The 19,453-nt window shown below is 38.3% G+C and overlaps 1 pseudogene; it reads right to left on the bottom strand.

The window, feature by feature from the left end:
• Positions 1-13,065: 13,065 nt before the first annotated feature.
• Positions 13,066-15,656, bottom strand: LOC100061423 (proteasome activator complex subunit 3 pseudogene; annotated as a pseudogene).
• Between the last annotated feature and the right edge of the window lie 3,797 nt (positions 15,657-19,453).

Raw genomic sequence — 19,453 nt, 5'->3', positions numbered from 1 at the left:
TCGTTTGACTTCTTGTTTTTACCTACCAGTGTATAGCTATCTCTACAAGTTTTATGACATCTACAAAAATGATAAGTTTTTTCTGGAATTAGCTACATTATTGGAAAAATCATTGAATAAGATAATGCTTGGGAAGAACCCTGTGTCTTCTCTTCTCATTAAAGATTTCCCTCTAATCTTGATTACTCTCATAGTTACTGAATAGTTTATTGCAGTTATCTTTGATAGAACTGCTTCTCCCTCATAGATTGTGGGACCACATCTTGGTCTTCTTAGTATCTCTAAGGCTTAACACACTGCCTGGCAAATAGTAGCTGCCCAATAAGAGTTTATAATTGGAGAATGAATGAATGAATTGACATAGATCCATTAAGTAATATGCTTTGGATATGGTTATTTAACTAGATACCTGCCCACCTAACTTGGCCAACATCCAATTTACATTTTCTTGTTCTTATTCCTAAAAGTACTAAGACAGAGTTTGTCAGATATCTCCTAAATTGATGGAAGTATTCCCTTCATCTACTAATTTAACAACCCTGTTATAGAAGGAAATTAGCTCTGCCAATATGACTTGATTTTAGTGAACTCATTCATACTTATTTATAGTTATCACCTATTTCTTTTCCAAGTATTCACATAACTTCTGTTTAATTACTTTCTCTAGACTTTTGCTTCATTAACTCCTTACCTAATTACTCTGTCTAGCTCACTATGGGATGTACATCTGTGCAAGAACTCTCTCCTCCATCACCTGCCTCTTCCTTCCTGGCTCCTCTTTTTTGCTACTTTCTCTGCTCAATCAATCTTTTCAAGTTAAACAGTTTTCTTAAATGCATTATTGAGAATAGGCTCCTGTTTATCTTTAATTCTCCTATTCTTATCCCTCTCCTTTCCTACCTGAATTCTTCCCTTCTTTGGACCAAAGTTTAATAAAAGAATATTTATAAGTGTGTTGAATAAAATTTTGTGTCCAAAGACCTCATTAAAAAAAAAAAAAGCTGAAAGAAACATATTGTCTCTCTACCCAAATAAAACAAAACTGAAATCTCTACAACCAAAACAATTATATTTTGTTTAAATTCTGTTGACAGAGAGCGGGTCAGTCATCATCAGATGGAGTCTTTTCTTTCTAGAGGATTGATTGCAATTTTGGTGATCAGCAAAGACCCAAGTAAGAACCTTCTGAATCATTATGGTTTGTGATATTTTATAAGGCTAGTCTATTTGCCTCAGAAGACTAAGAATATTCTATTAAATCATTGTAAACTTTGTCTTATTTACAATCAGCATTTAGCTCTTGAGTCACAGTTTAGCTTTTGTCACAAGAGAGGGCAAGTTTGGCTTAGTTTGATTTTCTGGGAATCGAGTTAAATGAGGTCATTGATCTGCATTTATGTTTAGCTTAAGGAGATAGCCTCTTGTTTCCTGAAACCATTTACAAAATCCCCTGCTATTTCCTGTATTTTGATAACTAGTAATATCTTCTGGGGTGGAAAACGTGTCACTCTTTTAAAGGCTTAATGTGATCTTAATTTGAAAGTAATCAGTAGCTGCATTTCTTTATATATATTGATACATTTTACCAATAGTCTTTATGGCAAGTCCAGGTGTACTATTAATAGTGTATTACATTTTAAGCCACATGCCAGTTTTTCAAAAAGTTTCATGATGATATCTTTTGTATTTGGGTTATTTTGAGTGCTACTTTTTATTTTTCAGTTAAGAAAATGTATGAATTTACACTTAGAACATTGGTTTACCCCATCTGGTAGTCATTTTATAACAAGATGTAATCTCTGAGTCTTCAATTAGAAAAAAATACATGAATCAGAAAGTAATGTAAAGGAAGTCTTAAAACGCAGTCCTGTAAGTTCTGTCTCAATCAAGAACTAAATTAACAGGTGACATAGGGGCTGTGTCTGCTACACGGCACTCCTAGGATTTCAACCAGTACTGACCTGACCACACCTCAGATGTTAAGTACTGTACTTTCTCTAGTCTACCGCTGAAGCTTTATTAATTTTATTTATTTGTTTTTTCTATTAGACTATGAGTGCAAGGTCTGAAAAGTATTTATAAGAGAACCACAGTACCAAAGATTCTAGTTTAAACAAGGCCTTTAACAAACTGTGTAACCTTGAGAAATTAATCTTTTGATATCAGTATAATAAACTAGGGAAGAGAAATAACAATGTCCTTTTTGTAAGTTATTGTACTTTTCATCAAGATAAAATGAAATAATACAGATAAAGGTAATTAAAGTTATTTGAAATATAAAGAATTTATACAAAAGGTGGAACCATGTATAAAAAGACAAATACTTGGCTATAAGCAAAACTAAAAGGTAAATGGTAAACTGGGCAAAAATATTGGTAACACATAAAGGAGATGAAGTATCCTTAAATAAATAAAATACAGAAATTGCAATAAATATATAAATGCAAAGCTACTATAAATATGGGAAGTATTTAAAGTATCATTTACAATAGTACCAACAAATATGAAATATCTACATAAAAATCTAACAAAATGTGTGCTGAAAACTACAAAACAGTGATGAGAGAGAGAAAAAAAGACCTATATAAATGAAGAGATATACTGTGTTCACAGATTGAAAGACAATTTCGTTAAGATCAATTTTCTCCCCAGATTGAGTTATAGATTCAATTTAATTCCAAACAATTCCAACTTGTAGAAATCTACAAGTTATTCAAAAATTTATGTGGAAAAGCAAAAACACTGGAATAGTCAAAACAATTTTGAAAAAGAACAAGGTTGAAAAATTCCAATTACTTCATTTTAAGGCTTATAAATTGAGAGTAATCAAAGCAATATGGTACTGGCAAAAGGATAGATGCAGAGATAAATGGAGAAATAGAGCCCAGATCTACATATGTATAGTCAACTGATTTATTACAAAGGTGCTAAGGCAATCCGGTGGAAAGAAGACAGTCTTTTTTAACAAATGTTACTGGACATCCATATGCAAAAAAAAAAAGAAAAAGAAAAGTGCCTTGACTCGTTCCTTACACCATAGACAAAAATGAACTGAATAAAGGATTATAGACCTAAATGTGAAACCTAAAGCCATAAAACTTCTGGAAGAAAACATAGGAGAAAATCTTTGCAAATTTGCTATAGGCAAATATATCTTAGATAAGACACAAAAACTATGAATCACAAGAGAAACAGTTGACAAATTTAACTTAATAAAAATTAAAGACGTTCTTCAAAAAGATACTATTAGGAGAATGAAAAGACAAGTCACAGACTGGGAAAATAATATTTGCAAAGCACATATCTGATAAAGAGCTGACATCTAGAATATGTAGACACTCAAAACTCAATAATAATAGAACAAACCACCTCATTTTTAAAACAAGTGAAAGATCTTAACACTTTATGAAAGAACATGTAAGAACAGCAAATAAACACATGAAAAAATGTTCAACATCTTTATTCATGAGAGAAAAACAATTAGATACCAGCACACACTTAATTAGAATGGCTAAAATGGAAAAAAGGAAAGGAAAAGGAAAACAAACCTGACAATATCAAATACAGTCAAGGATTTGGAGTAACTGGAACTCTCATACAATGTTGGTGGGAACGCAAAATAGCACAGCCACTTTGGCAAATAGTTTGGCAGCTTCTTACAAAGTTCAGCATACATTTGAACATGATATACAAAAGCTGGAAACAAACTATCCATCAACTGGTGAATGAAACTGTGGACATGCAAAGAATGAATACTACTCAGCAATAGAAAGGAAAACATTGCTGATACACGGATAAATCTTAAATGCATTATGCTAAGTGAACAAAGCCAGATTCAAGAGGCTACATATTTTATGATTTCATTTATATGATATTTTAGGCAAGGCAAAACTATAGGGACAGAAAACAAACCCATGGTTACTAGGGAGAAAGGTTTGGGAAGGAGGGAGCAAGAGGGAACTTTTCGAGGGTGATGAAACGATTCTATATTTTGACTGTGGTGATGGTTACATGAGTGTATGCTTTTGTTAAAATTCATAGAAAAGGGAAAATTTAACTTTTTCTAAATCATGTCTTAATTAACCTGACTTTAAAATATAATAAAATGATTTTTAAAGAGCAAATGACAAATTAGGCAAAAATATTTGTAACATGGGACAGACAAGAAGTTATTTAGTATATAAAAAATTTTATAAATTTAAAAGAAAAAGATGAATACACAAACTTATAAATATCCAAAGCATTTAAACTAAGAGTTTACAGAAGAAAAGTTACAAGTAGCCAATTAACATAAATATTTAGCCTCATCAATATGTAAAAGACTGTGAATTCAGACAACATCCTATTTTTACCTATCAAACCAACAAAGATAACAGAAGGAAATAATAGTGCATGATTGAGGGTGCAGGGAAAGGCCGCTCACACACTGCTGATAAGAATATAAACTGACATGTCCATTTGAAAGGTAACTTAGCAAAATGTTTTCAAGACAATGAAATTTTACAACCATTTTGGCAAGAAATTTTACATCCAAATTTTAAAAACATTAAAATATATATTAAATTAAGTTAAAAATATTAAGAGTGTGCAGCAAGACTACCTGTAAGATTTTTCATTGCATCTAATAATTGGTAGAGATTTAAATGCTCACAAATAGGACATTGGATATGTAAACTGTTTATTGTTACAGTGGAATACAATTTAGCCATTAAAAATAATTTACATGAATCGTTATGGAAAGATCTTCACTCTCTATTATTAAATTTAAAAAGTAGATTATAACAGTATAAATAGTATGATGCCATTTTTATAAATTGATTTATGTAAAGATGTAAAATATATACATATATATATATCTCTAGTTGTTCCTAAGTAGTGAGATGATAATGAATTTTAAGATTTCCTACTTATGACTTATCTAGATATTATATCTCTTCAGTGAAATGGCAATACTTTTATTAAAATGTATTTAATTTAAACAATATAAAAATGTAGCATATTAATATTAACCTCATCTAAAAAGACTGATAGAGTCTAAGTGAAGCCATGAGGCTGAAAACTTTTAAAAATAATAATAATTGCTATTATTTATTTAACAGTTACTATGTTCTAGACGCTGAAAAATTCTCTGTATGTCCTTATAGCAACCCTATCAAGTTGGCATCATTATATTCTAAGCTCAAGATGTGGGAAATGAGGCTCAGAAAGATTAAATAACTTGTTCATGGTCACCCAACCAATAAAGGGTGGAGTAAATAAACCCTGATTTGTCTTTGAGACCCGTGCTCTTGACTTTATACTGCCTCAATTCTCAGTGAAGCAGTTACTAGATAATTTAAAATCAATTCTTTGGCTGCCAATTATTTAATTTAGTGGATTATCTAGACCTCTTCCTTTGCTCCTCTCTGCTGCCTTTTCCAAATCTTTACGCTCCCTGGTGTGGAAAGTTTGTTCTGTGCATGATGCTCCTGTGAGAGATTTAATGCAGACTCAGGTTTCAATTTTGTTTGCATTCAGGGTTTGGGTTATCCATTCATCTTTGTATCCAAGTTATTCCTGTCTTCTTTTATCATGAGTCCCTGAGAACACTGTAGCATTAAAGGCATGAAAACACTATCTTTCTCTTCGATCTTTGTGTAATAGATTCTGATTTTTATACATAAACTTGAATTTTTTTTCTTCTGATTATAAACCAAATACGTGTTCATTTGTCAAAAAGTTTCCAGCTCTCATATCTGTTTATGGGATTAACTGAAATCAAGTGGCACTGAAGATTGGGGACGTCACACTGGGCAGGTGCACATCTTGACTCCAGTCTGGTAAGTGGTGACTAGGACAGGGCCATGAAACTTGGGCAATCTTGTAGCCTGGGGCACCTGGGAGACTATAAAAGTGATGCTAAAGCAAGTAGCCACCTCCCAGTCACTCTCTACCACTTGCTTTATTTTTCTTTGCAGCACTTACCATTACCAGTAATTATGTTTTCATGTGTTTATTTGTTTATTCTCTGTCCCCTCCATGGAAGCAGGGACTTAAGTCTCACTCATTACTGAATTGTCAGTGCCTAGGAGAGTACCTGGAATATAGCAGGCACTTAGAATGTATTTGTTAAATTAATGAATAAATAAATAAATGAACTATGACTTGTCAGCTGGAAGGCACAGAGAAGAGATAAGAAGAAAGGTTGTGAGGGGAGAAAAACTGGGTAGGAAAGTTGTGGAGAATGAATTAAAATGAAAGACTTTTCCCCAAAACAACTGCTCTGCACTAGAACTAGAGGCCTGCAGTGCTTTCCATATTTAAATACAGCAAAGGTTCTATCAGCAAAAATGTAGTTGTGGAGGTTAAAATGCGCTCTATCAGTATTGATTTTACACAATTATTGTATTCGCAAGGTTGGAAAAAAATCTTCAAAGTCTTTAGGCGACCTTAGCAATCATCTCACCAAATTCCAATTAAGACCGGCAATTCAGTAGCATGCCAGTGCCTGTTGGCTGGAATTCCCTTCTTCCTTCCCTCTTCCAGAAGGTCTACAACGGTATGATTAGTAATCAAGATTCAAGGAGCGGGGCCGGAGGAGGAGGACTTGGCAGGAGCAACTTGAAAGATACTTGAAATCTGTATGCCAGTCCCTAGTCGGTATTTTACTTAGTTGTATCAGTCCCTTAATTCCTTTTATTTTCACATTGTCTGAATTTACCTACAAATTGCAAGCATCCTTTTAGTTTCTTTCTTTCTATGTATCAACTTGACTCAGTTTCCTATAAATCAGCTTACGAAGGGAAAGGGTGAACTAATATTGCTCAACTCCTACTTACACCAGACATTATGCTGAAAACTTTATATGGGTCATCTCATTTACTCCTCTAAATAACTCTAGAAGGGAGATGCTATTAAACACATTTATCAGATAAGAAAATTGAGGCTCAGCAAAGTTAGCTGTCTTGCCTGAAAGCACACAGATAATAAGTGGCAGAGACAGGAGTCAAACTAGTTCTGCCAAAATAACACCACAATTCTTTGTTGGTTTGGGGTTATCTGTGGACTCTTATGTTTCACATAAGCCTCCCTTTGTTAAACGTTTTTCTGGGTAAACAGTTAAGTAGAACACAGTATTACGGTAGGTGTATCACTTTCCACTCTTTTTGTTAATAGTTTTTCTCTTCAGTAAAGCACCCTTGCCTTTTTCCATACACATGTATACTTGGTCCTTTTCCTTCAGAGTACAGTGATCTTTGCAGACTTTTAAAGTCTAGACAGAAATATGGACAGATAATAGACAGAAATATAGACAGATAATAAAAATCTAGACAGAATATGATAAGATTTATGAGAAATTGTGTAATCTAAAAATGACGTTTCTGGCCAGTCTGATTGTTTCCCAGGTATATGGGCCTATGGCGTAGTGGTGGTTCTGTGTATTGTTAGGGGAGGAAGGAGGTGAGCCAAGAGGGAGACAGGGATGGCTATGTTGGGTAAACCGGAGGACAGAAGAGGGGGAAGCTTTGAAGGAAATTCACTCTCTCCCTACCCTCCCCCTACACCCAAGGGCATTTCATTCAACTGATAACTCTGAGCAAACCCTACAAGAAGCTTGTCTGGGCCCAGGAGGGTGATGAATATCCCTGAATCCCACTTATAGACACAGGGACTTTCAGATTCTGCTGACCCACTTTTATGCCTTCCTGTTTCCTCTGTGCCATGTGTGTGGTCCCCCTCATTCCACATTTTCAGGTGAAGGATGGCAGATTATTAAAATATTTCCCATCTCCTCAAACCAGCTCATCCTTTTGTACTCTCTATAATCTGTGCTAGGAACCTTGAAGTCATCTTTGACTCCATGATGCTCAAATATCCAACTAATCATTAAATTCAGTCATTTGTCATTTTAAAGCCTGTACTGAGTCTGCCTCATTCATCCATCCATCCATCCATTCATCTATCTTGTGTGTACGTATTGTGTTCTGGATGTTGTATGAGGTTCTGGGAATTCAGAGATGATTGAGACATGGACCTTTGTTTTTGCTTTTTTTCCCAAAGAGTTTACATTATAGTTCAAAACACAAGCCAAATCCCATTATCTAAATATTAAGTCCATTCGCTTCGACGTGGTGGCATTCAGGGCCCTCCCTCACCAGGACTCTAGGGTGTCTCCAGCCTCCTATTCCATACCTTTCTCCACCTGTGCAGTACTCACATCTGACTAGTCTGTGATCTTCCACGTCTCCATCCTTTGCTCATGCCTGGACTGTGCTTCCCCTGCTGCTTTCCCTATTGAAAATCCTGCTTATCCTCCAAAGCTCAGCTCAAAGGCCCGCTCCTCTTTGAAGATCTCTCCATCATCCACTCAGAATTAACCACTTTCCTCCCTGTGCTCTCATGGTATTTATGCCTCAAGAATAGGATTGACTTTGTTAGCCTGAGATTAATGCTCATTATTTATCATTGTTGCTCCCTCATTAGACTATAGACACCTCTAAGGCAATAACTGACTCATGCGGCTTTTTATTCCCTCCAGCAGCTTACATAGTAAGAGCTCAGTAAATCTCCTGTTGGCTGAGACTGTTCAAGAAAGAAAAAAATACATATATATATATATATGTGATATTCATATTGAATTATCTGGTATTATCATACACAGTGCCCTTTTTATTTAATAATATTTTCCCAGTAATTACATGTTTTAAAATTACAGACTATTTCCCTTAGCTCATTCTTCTTCTGCCTCCTACCTCTTCCATTTTTGGTGTATAAATTTGTCCCCATCAAATGAATCTATTGAGAGGGAAAATTTGTCTGACTGCCATTGTTGCTTTGAAGGAGAGGTGACACTTATTATATGAAAGGCAGACTCAGCCTGGATTCAAATCCTGAACTGCTGTGTGACCTTGAGACAGTTAAGTTATCCTCTCTGTGCCTCATTTCCTCAACCATGAAATGGGTGGTTAATAAGGCTTACGTCATGGGATGGTTGCAAAATTAACCAAAATACGTGTGTGAAGCGCATAGAACAGTGTGTGGAAGATAGTAAGCACCCAATACAGGTTAGCTCTAAAACAGTTTCCAAAAAAAATGCTGTGATGAATCTAGACTTTATAAGAACATACGGCAGAATAATAATGATTTAGTAAGTTCCTTCGAGTGTATCAAAACATTTCTTGGATTGTGTCATTGAATTAGTGAATCATTTTTGGATTCCTTTTCTCAATCTGTTATACTTTAAATGAAATGTTACACAAGAATCATGACTTAAAGTTTGAAACGTTAAGTCATTAACTTTCAGGCTTGTTAAAACAAAACGATTACTTTCTATTTATCCTCCTTAGCCCCTGTCCCTCACTGGGCTTCCTCATTACATCTGTACACTTTAGTCATTTACCCTACTGAGAAGCTCTTTGCTTCTTCCATTGAAATCTATGTTCATTATCTTTTTTAACATGCTCAAAACTCTGCTGCTCCAGGAAGTCCTCTCTAACTCATTCTGCCTGACTGTGGAGGCCCAAAGCGGAGAGGCCCTTTGGAACTTACACTGGTTGTCACATTATTTAGCACTTGTTCACCATAATGTTCATAATTTTTTTTTTTTTTGAGGAAGATTAGCCCTGAGTTAACTACTGCCAATCCTCCTCTTTTTGCTGAAGAAGACTGGCCCTGAGCTAACATCCATGCCCATCTTCCTCTACTTTATACATGGGACACCTACCACAGCATGTCTTTTACCAAGCGGTGCCGTGTCCGCACCCGGATCTGAACTGGGGAACCCCAGGCCGCCGAGAAGCGGAATGTGTGAACTCAAGCGCTGCGCCACCGGGCTGGCCCCTCATAAGCATTTTAAATCTATCTTGTGTATTCTCTCTCTGCAACTAGATATCCAGTTCTCCAAAGGCTGGGTCACTTTTTTCCCAAGGATTTCACACACCCCTCTTTGCAATGGGCAACACTTGATGAGATTCCAGTTAAGAACAGAAGACCTGCACAAACAAAAATCAATTTTAAACAGGAATAGGAGAATACTGTCACATGACTAGGGTTGGATGGATGTTAAGAAAATTTCTCACCAAACACATTTGACTTATATATAACACAGGAGTAGAGAATATGGACTAAACTGAAGATGGGAAATGAAAACCAACTGAACTCTTAGGAGCCAATTATGTATTGTATCCATAATTTACTTATTCATTCTGAATGTTTTAAGAGCACGTTATAGTAGCTTCTATGGAAATTCAAAATGAATAAAGCATTGTCTTCACCTTTAAGAAACTTGCAGTCGAGTGATGTTGGGTAAGGGGAAGAACAGTTAAGGGTCCGCAAGGCAGAATGAAATAAACACTCGAAGAAAAGTTTAACTTGACGGTAACTTTAAGGTAGCTAAGACTGACAAGCCTGCTCCCAACCCCCAAACCTACTACCTGCGTTTGTGTCCATGTTCTTTGACTCACATCCTTGTCCCTATGGATGAATTATCCACGTTCCTATTTAAGCCAAGCCTCCGCAGGCATGTAGGAGATCTCATCTTCTCTTGCCTACTCAGGGACAGGGCTCTAGGAATTGTTCCCCTTTCTCTTCTGCATAATTAATTTCTTAAACAGCTTTATTGAGATATGATCCACATACCACACAATTCACCCACTTAAAGTGTATGATTCAATTGTTTTTGGCCTATTACATTATTAATTTTAAAAATTGTGGTAAATACATGTAACAAAATCTGCTGTTTTAACCATTTAATTCAGTGGCATTAATTATATCCACAATGTTATGCAACCATCACCATTACCTCTTTCCGTAACTTTTTTATCACTCCAAACAAAAACTCTATAACCATGGAGCAATAACTCTCCATTCTCCTCAGCCCTCAACTTCTGGTAACCTCTAATCTGCTTTCTGTCTCTATGAATTTGACATCTATTCTAGATGTTTCATATAAGAGAAATCATACAATATCTGGTGTTTTGTGTCTTACTTATTTCACTTAGCAATGGTTTCAATGTTCATCCACTTTATAGCACATATCAGAACTTCATTCCTTTTTTTATGGCTAAATAATATTCCATTGAATGTATATGCCACATTTTGTTTATCCATTCATTTGTTGATGGACACTTGGGTTATTTCCACCTTTTGGCTGTTGTGAATAATGCTGCAATGGACATTGGTTACAAATATCTGAGTTCCTGTTTTCAATTCTATTGGGTACACACCTGGGAGTGGAATTCCTGGGTCATATGGTAATTTTCTGTATAGCTTTTTGCACAACCACCCAACTGTTTCCCACAGTGGCTGTACCATTTTACATTTCCACCAGCAGTTTATGAGGGTTCCAACTTTTCCATATCCTCACTAACACTTATTATTTTTGTTTTATTGGTTACAGTCATCTTAGTGGCTATCTCATTGTGGTTTTGATTGCGTTTCCCTAATGACTAATGATGTTGAGCATCTCTTCATGTGATTTCCCACTTGGGTATCTTCTTTGAATAAACGTCTACTCAAGTCTGATGCCCATTTTTAAACTAAATTGTCTTTTTGTTGTTGAGTTATATAGTTGTTTACGTATTTGAGATATGAAACTCTTATCAGATATATTAATTTGTAAATATTTTATCCTGTTCTGGAGGTGTCTTTTTACTTTCATAATGCCCTTGATGCACAAAAGTTTTAATTTTGATGGAGTTCAATTTATCTATTTTTCTTTTATTGCTCCTGCTTTTGGTGTCATATCTAAGACTCCATTGCTGAATCTGAGGTCATGAAGATTTACCCCTATGTTTTCTTCTAAGATTTTTATGATTTTTTAGGTCATTGATCCATCTGAGTTAACTTTTGTATATGATGTGGAGTAGGGATCCAACTTCATTCTTTCACATGTGGAAACCCAGTTGTTCTAGCACCATCTGTTAAAGAGACTGTTCTTTCCCCGTTGGACAGATTTGACACCCTTGTCAAAAATCAATTGACTATAGATGAATGGGGTTATGTATGGATTCTCAACTCTATTCCACTGGTATATGTCTATCCTTATGCCAGAACCACACTGTTTTGGTTACTGTGGCTTTGCAACAAGTCTTAAAATTGGGAAGTTTGAGTATCCAACTTTGTTCTTTTTCAAGATTGTTTCGGCTGTTTGGGATTCTTTGCAATCCCCTGTGAATTTAAGGATTGGCTTTTCCATTTCTACAAAATAGGCTGTTAGAATTTTTTTTTTCCAATTTTTTTTCCCCGAGGAAGATTACCCCTGAGCTAACATCCGCCAATCCTCCTCTTTTTTCTGAGGAAGACTGGCCCTGAGCTAACATCCGTGCCCATCTTCCTCTACTTTATATGTGGGATGCCTACCACAGTATGGCTTGCCACGCAGTGCCGTCTCCACACCCGGGGTTCCGAACCGGTGAACCCCAGGCCACCAAAGCGGAACGTGAGCACTTAACCACTGTACCACCAGGCCTACCCCTGCTGTTAGAATTGTGATAGAAATTGCACTGAATCTGTAGACCACTTTGAGTAGTATTGGCATTTTATCAATATTATTTTATATCCAGGAACACAGGATTTTTTTTATTTATTTAGATCTTTAATTTTTTTCAGCAATCTTTTATAATTTTCAGTGCATAACTCTTTTATTTCCTTGGTTAAATTTATTCCCAAGTATTTTATTGTTTTAGATATGATTGTAAATGGAATTACTTTTTTAATTCCTTTGTAGGTTCTTCATTCCTGGTATATAGAAACACAACTGATTTTTGTGTGTTGATCTTGTATTCTGAAACTCTGCTATTTTGTTCCTTAGCTCTAGAAGCTTTCTTGTGGATTCGTTTGGATTTTCTATATATGGGATCATGTTATCTGTAGATAGAGTAAATTTCGTCTCTTCCTCTCTTGCACTGGCTACAATTTCCAGTGCAATGTTGAATAGCAGTGATGAAAGTGGGCGTCCTTGTTTTGTTCCTGACCTTAGAGGGAGAAAGCTTTCAGTCATTCACCATTGAGTATGATGTTAGCTATGGGTTTTTCATAAATGCCCTTTTTTTTTTTTGCGGCTTTAGAAAGAGGTCAAAGTACCTGTATTTTTAATAATTTCTTGACATGGTAAAAGAATTTTACATTACGATCCAAGGGTGGTAGGGTGAGAAGAAGGGGCAGTGGGAACAATCCAACAAACAAAAAGGGAAACTGAGAAACATGTGGCAGGAGGAGGGAAGGGTTTTAGCTGGAAGGGATCTGGAGGATGGGTAGGGGGGGCACTCCCCAACTAAAATGCAATTGGTTTGTTACTGAGTACTATTCATGGGAAGACAGCATCCTCACTCCTTCTCTATAGAATATTGGGAGTCAAAATGATGCATCCAGGTGGAAATATGATTGGGGGTTGGAAGACAGAGACAGGGGAAGAATAAAAGTCAGAAACAGACACTGAGAGTCACCGGCAGGCTGACTGTAGATATCAACTCTTCAGTAGCGGTAGAATAAAAAAGTGGGGGTTGATGAGGATTAACACAAAAGCTTTCACAAGTGACATCTCTGGAAGATTCAAGAGATATGAGGCAACTCTTCTATGGTTTGACTTGCCCAGCAGCTTTCCACATACACAAAATGTGTACATGCATGTGTGTGCATACACACATGTATACACACAAGAGACTGCCTTCCCTGGGAGCACAATACTATAAATAAGAGAAATATTTTTCCCAAAGGGAAAGCCCAACAGGAAAAGCAGCATCTGGCCCTCACAGCTGCACACACGCCCATCCCAATTTACAACTGGCCTGGGAAGAGGCAACCAGGAGTCAGAGGACTGGCCTTTGCAATAACGCCCAAAGAGACTTGAATCACAGAGGATGGGGCCTTCCCCAATCCCTCTGCTTCTCATCTCTCGGTTCTCCTCCAACTCACCAACCTCTGGACACCAAGAGGCTGGAATATCAGGAGACGGCGGGGGCCCAGTGGTTGAAGACTAAGACAACTATCACCCTCTGAATGGTGTGTATGAGACAGGATTCGTGAGGGGAGGCGGGGGTCAGGCAAAGAAGTAGGAAGGCGTGTTCGTGTGAGTCTGTATGTGTGTGTATATCACGCACATATATGTATGTGAAAATCCTAGTTGTAAAAACATCTAAAGAAGCTAGGGACTTGGCTGAAGGTCTAAGATGTTTCTTGTCATGATCAGGTTCAAGGTGGGATGTGTGCAGATGGGAAATCCTAAATCATCACCAGGGCAACTGTGGCAAGGAGGATCCAACATCCCATAGCGGAAAGAGACACTAACTTTATGTCAGGAAGAGAGGAGCTGGTACCTCCAATCCCAGTTCCTAAAAAACACCTAGCATTTTCCTTCCAGTTCCCTCAGCTTCTAACCAACTAATCTTCAAAAGGAAGAAAACACAAAGCCCAAGACACAGGGTGAGGGTGGTGGGGGAGAGAATACAAGTATTCTTGTGCTAACATCCTGTGCACACAAACCTGGAGTTCTCCAGAAATTAGGACAGGTCGGGTGTGGGTTATTAGGAAAAGAAATAGAAGAGTTCCTGAGGCCTGAAAAAAGAGGTAAACACGTCACAGAACTACATGAGAGTTTCATTAGACTCTAACTAAAAACAGAGAGAGGTGTGATTACTATTTCCAGCCAGTTTCCCCATCACAATAGTCATGTAACAAACCAAGGCAACGTCGGTCTTGAGCCAGACTCACAGAGTCCCCTGGCCCTGGCCCTGGCCTCAGTACAGTGTCTCGGCATTGCTGCTCCGGGGCCGTTTGATCTTCTCGATATTTTTCAGGATCATGTCATGTAGAGCGACATATTGATTCCTTAGCTCGGATATGATGAGTCGAAGGCTGATATATTCTTTCTCATCAATCTCTGTCACGGTGCGGCGATAGTCCTCCACATGGGGATATTTAGCTATTTTAGAAACCAATTTGGCTCTTGTAATATAATATCTAGAAATCTGGTCCAGATAAGATGCAGCTTCACTCTCAACGGTTCTTAGTTCTGCAACTGTCTCCTCCTGAATGGACACCCCAAAGTTGTTCCCATCTTCTATCCTAGGAATCAGAAGCTGTACCCACATTTTGACCGTGTTGCATTTCTTGATCAGCAGCCGAATCTCAGGTTTCACTTTCTCAATAATGTGTACGAGCTGCTGGTTGCTTTTAAGCATCCCATTGGGCATCACAAACACCTTGATTCCTTGGAAGGCCTCTTCACATTCATCCAACCTTCGCTTCTTGTAAGTGGGACCGTCCAGTCCATCGTGGCTATTGGTGAGAAGAATGGGGTCAGGGACTGGGAGATTCATGTCTGAGTGGATCTGAGTTAGGTCATGGATGTTTAGGATTGGTTCCTTCAAAAAACTATCAAGTTCTAACAACTTCTTTGGGAAAAAATTTGCCACCAAGTCTTCTGCCTCACTTGCGATCCGCTCCCTGAAAGAATCAACCTTGAGCTTCACTTCCTGATCCACCTTCAGCAACGAGGCCATGGCCGGCCGGGCCGTGTCCGTTCCGATGGAGACCGGAGGCGCTGTGGGCTCTGGGGACAGGGTCAGAGGGACGGGAGGAATCTCAGCTGCTCTCGGGACGCGGCCGCCCTCGCTGGCTCACTCAATGCTGTCTCGCTCCCTCCCTCCGTGCCGGCCGCCCGCCCGCTGCCTGCTCGCTCCCTCGCTAGCCCTCCTACATAAATGCCCTTTATCATGTTGAAGTTCTATGCTATTCCTAGTTCCCTTCTAGTCCTAGTTTTATGAGAATTTTTGTCATGAAAGGGTGTTGGATTTCATTAAATGTCTTTTCTGTGTCAATTGAGATGATTATGTGTTTTTTTCCCCCTTCATTCTATTAAGGTGATGACATTGATTAATTTTCTTAAATTGAACCACCTTTGCATTCCCGGGATAAATTTCACTTGGCCATGGTGTATAATCCTCTTAACATGCTGTTGGATTCAGTTTCCTACTATTTTGTTGAGGATCTTTGCTTCTATATTCATAAGAGATATTGATCTGTAATTTTCTTTTCTTGTGATGTCTTTATCTGACTTTGGCACCAGGGTAATGCTGGCTCCAGAGAATGAGTTTGGAAGTGTTTCTTCCTCTTGTACTTTTTCAAAGAGTTTGAGAAGGATTGGTATTAATTATTCTTTAAACGTTTGTTAGAATTCCCCAGTGAAGCTGTCTGGTCCTGGACTTTCCTTTGTTAGGAGGTCTTTGATTACTGACTCAATCTCTTTACCAGTTATAAGTCTGTTAAGATTTTCTATTTCTTCTTGAATTAGTTTATTTAATTTGCATGTTTCTAGGAATTTGTCCATTTCATCTAGGTTATATAATTTGTTGATTTACAATTGTTCATAGTATTTTCTTATAATCCTTTTTATTTCTGATAAGTGCTAGTAATGTCCCCACTTTCATTTCTGATTTTAGGTATTTGCAACTTCTTTCTTGTTTTCTTTTTCAGTGCATCATTAATTTTTTTTTAAGAGTTTTTTTTTTTTTTTTTTTTTTAAGATTTTATTATTTCCTTTTTCTCCCCAAAGCCCCCCGGCACATAGTTGCATATTCTTCGTTGTGGGTTCCTCCAGCTGTGGCACGTGGGACGCTGCCCCAGCGTGGTCCGATGAGCAGTGCCATGTCCGCGCCCAGGACCCGAACCAACGAAACACTGGGCAGCCTGCAGCGGAGAGCGCGAACCCAACCACTCGGCCACGGGGCCAGCCCCGTCTCCCTCTGCATCTTCTCCTTCTCCCACTCTCCTTCTTCTTCCTGTCCTAGCCTTTCTTTCCTTCTTTCTTTTTTCCTTCCTTTCTTCCTTTCTTTCTCTCCTGTCTCTCTCTCTTTCTGTCTGTCTGTTTGTCTCTCTCAATCTTTCTTTCTTTTCCCTTCCAACTCCTTCTTAATTATTCCTATCAGAGGGCAAACATGCTGTATAGTCTCCCACCTTAAAAATAAAACCCTCACTTGACCATTTCCTCTCCAGCTACTGCTCCAATTCTCTGCTCTGTTATATAGCAAAATTCCTTTAATTTTGATCTATACCAACTGTGTCCAATTGTTCTCCTCCAATTCCCTCTTGAAGTCACTTCAATCAGGTTATCATGGAAACAGCTCTTGTCTAAGTTAGTAATGACCTCCACATCACTAAATCCAATGGTCACTTCATCTTACTTGGCCTATCAACAGTATTTGACCCAGTTAACTAATCCCTTTCCTTGAAAGACTTTGTTTTTTCACTTGACTTCCTGGATATTATACTCTCCTGGTGCTTCTCCTACCTCATCCATCTCTCCCACTCAGGTTCCTTTGCTGGTTCCTCCTTATCTTGCTGACCACTAAACATTTGAATGCTCCACATCCCAATCCTCGGAACTCTTCTCTATCTCCTTTCCCCCCTTAGTAATCTCCTCCAGCCTCATCACTCTAAACACCATCTATAACTGAAGACTCCCAAATGTATATTTCTAGGTCTGACGTCCTCCTTTTTGAACTCCAAGATTGTATTATACAACTGCCTTTTCAACATCTCTATTTGTATGTCTAACATCTCAAACTTAATAAACCCCTAAACTTCCTCTTCATACCTCCTCTTTCTGCTTTCAGTTTTCTGCTTTCCCATTTCAATAAATGCCAACTTCATCCTTCCAGTTATTCAGGCCTAAAACACTTAAAGCTGTTCTTGACTTCTCTTTTTCTCTCAGACTCTGCATCTAATCCATTAGCAAACCCTGTTAGCTCTTTTAAATACACAGAATCTGACTGTTCTCTCCTGCTGCACTGCTATCATCCTGATCCCAGCCACCATCATCCTACCTCATTGTACTAGCCTCTTAACAGATCTCTTTGCTTTAGTATTTGTTCACAATAGTCTGTTCTCCACACTTCACCAGAGTATCCTTTTTGAAACTAAGTTGGCTGAGTTATTCCTCTGCTGAAAATCCTCCAGTTCCTCCTCTCTCACCCTGAGTGAAAACCAAAGTCCTACAAAGTTCTATACAATCCGTCCTCTGTTAAGCCTCTGACCTCATTTTCTGCTACTCTCTGCCTAGCCCATGGCTCTAGCCACAGTAGTGTTCGCATGGTGCTGGCCTCGTTGGTGTTTGTTGTTCTCTCTCCTGGAAGGCTCCCCTCTCTGACAGCCCTGGCTCATTCCTTCTCCTCCTTCAGGGCTTTGCAGTACCCCACTCCACTTCCACCTGCATCCTGGACTCTCTAGGTCTCTTCCCTGCCCTTTTTCTCTGTAATTCTCATCACCATCCATCATGCTACATGTTTCATTTATTTGTTTATTTACTGTCATCCTGAAAGGAATTTAAGCTCCAAGAAGGCAGGGATATCTGCCTGTTTTTTTTGTTTTGTTTTTTTTTACTTCCATATCCATAGCATCTAGAATAATGCCTAGCACAATAAATAAATGTTTGTTCAATGAGTGAATAAAAATTATATTCTGTTGACATGATCAATGGTATACTTTACTGCTGTTGCTAATGATTTCTGTCCCCTGCTTTTCATCTAATTTGTTAACAAATATATTCATTGTTCAACTCAAATATTTTACAATTGAAGACATGGAGGCCTTGGTGGGGTCAGTGACTTACCTAGGGTTATGGGAGGATTTGGCGACAGAGCCTCAAATACAAGTTAGAGCTCTTTTCATTCAATTTCCAGGTGGTCTGGGAGAGGCAGTCATACCAGAGCAAAAGCCAGAGAGTGAGGGAGTGGTAAACCCTTATATAACTCTTCCCAAACTGCATGCTTCTAACCTCTAAGAGGAAAATAGTTTTCGGTTTGGTGATTCAGACTCACTGCTCTGGTTTGATTCCTCACTCTCTGTCTTCTTTCTGTGTTAGAAGTGATGTGTTTTTCTGGCCACAATTAACGGACCCATCTTTATATTTCTCAACTGAGCATGAAACTGCTTCATGCTCTGCCAGTTCCTGGGAACACTTAGGCAATGCTGGGCAGGACTGTGATAGCCCAGGCCACTGGGGATCGGAGGAGTGCCAAGTTGGAGGGAACCAGGGGCTTACCGAAGCCAACCTCACTTTACAGCTGTGAGGGTCTTGAAGTCTGAGGGCAGGGGCTGGGGAGCAAGGTCACACAGGTCTCCACACTTTATGGGCAGTGTGGTTTCCACTAGTTAAGCATCCTCCCAATGATTGTTTTTGTACTTTTTTTCTCTTTAAGCATGACTGAATCTCTTTTCAAACTGGAAACTTTATTTTTAATCTCCTATTGCAGGTTACAAATTTATGATCTAGGGAAGGAGGATTTGTTTCCCCTGAGGTGTTACTCCTCTGGTCAGGTCCTAATTAGTCCACAATTAGTGATGTGCTTTAAGGGTTTGGGGTTTTCTGTGCCCTGTTCCTCAGAGCCTCACATACAGGAGGGCTATCCTTACTGCCGAGGGAGAGAGGCAAGCACGCTGTGCTGAGAGGCCTGAGTGAGCCCTCCTCTGCGGTCAT

This window comes from Equus caballus, chromosome 7 (genome assembly GCF_041296265.1).
Source record: "Equus caballus isolate H_3958 breed thoroughbred chromosome 7, TB-T2T, whole genome shotgun sequence".
Taxonomy (NCBI): Eukaryota; Metazoa; Chordata; class Mammalia; order Perissodactyla; family Equidae; genus Equus; species Equus caballus.
Note: the sequence above shows the minus strand (reverse complement) of the source record. Positions and strands in the feature narration are given on the sequence as shown.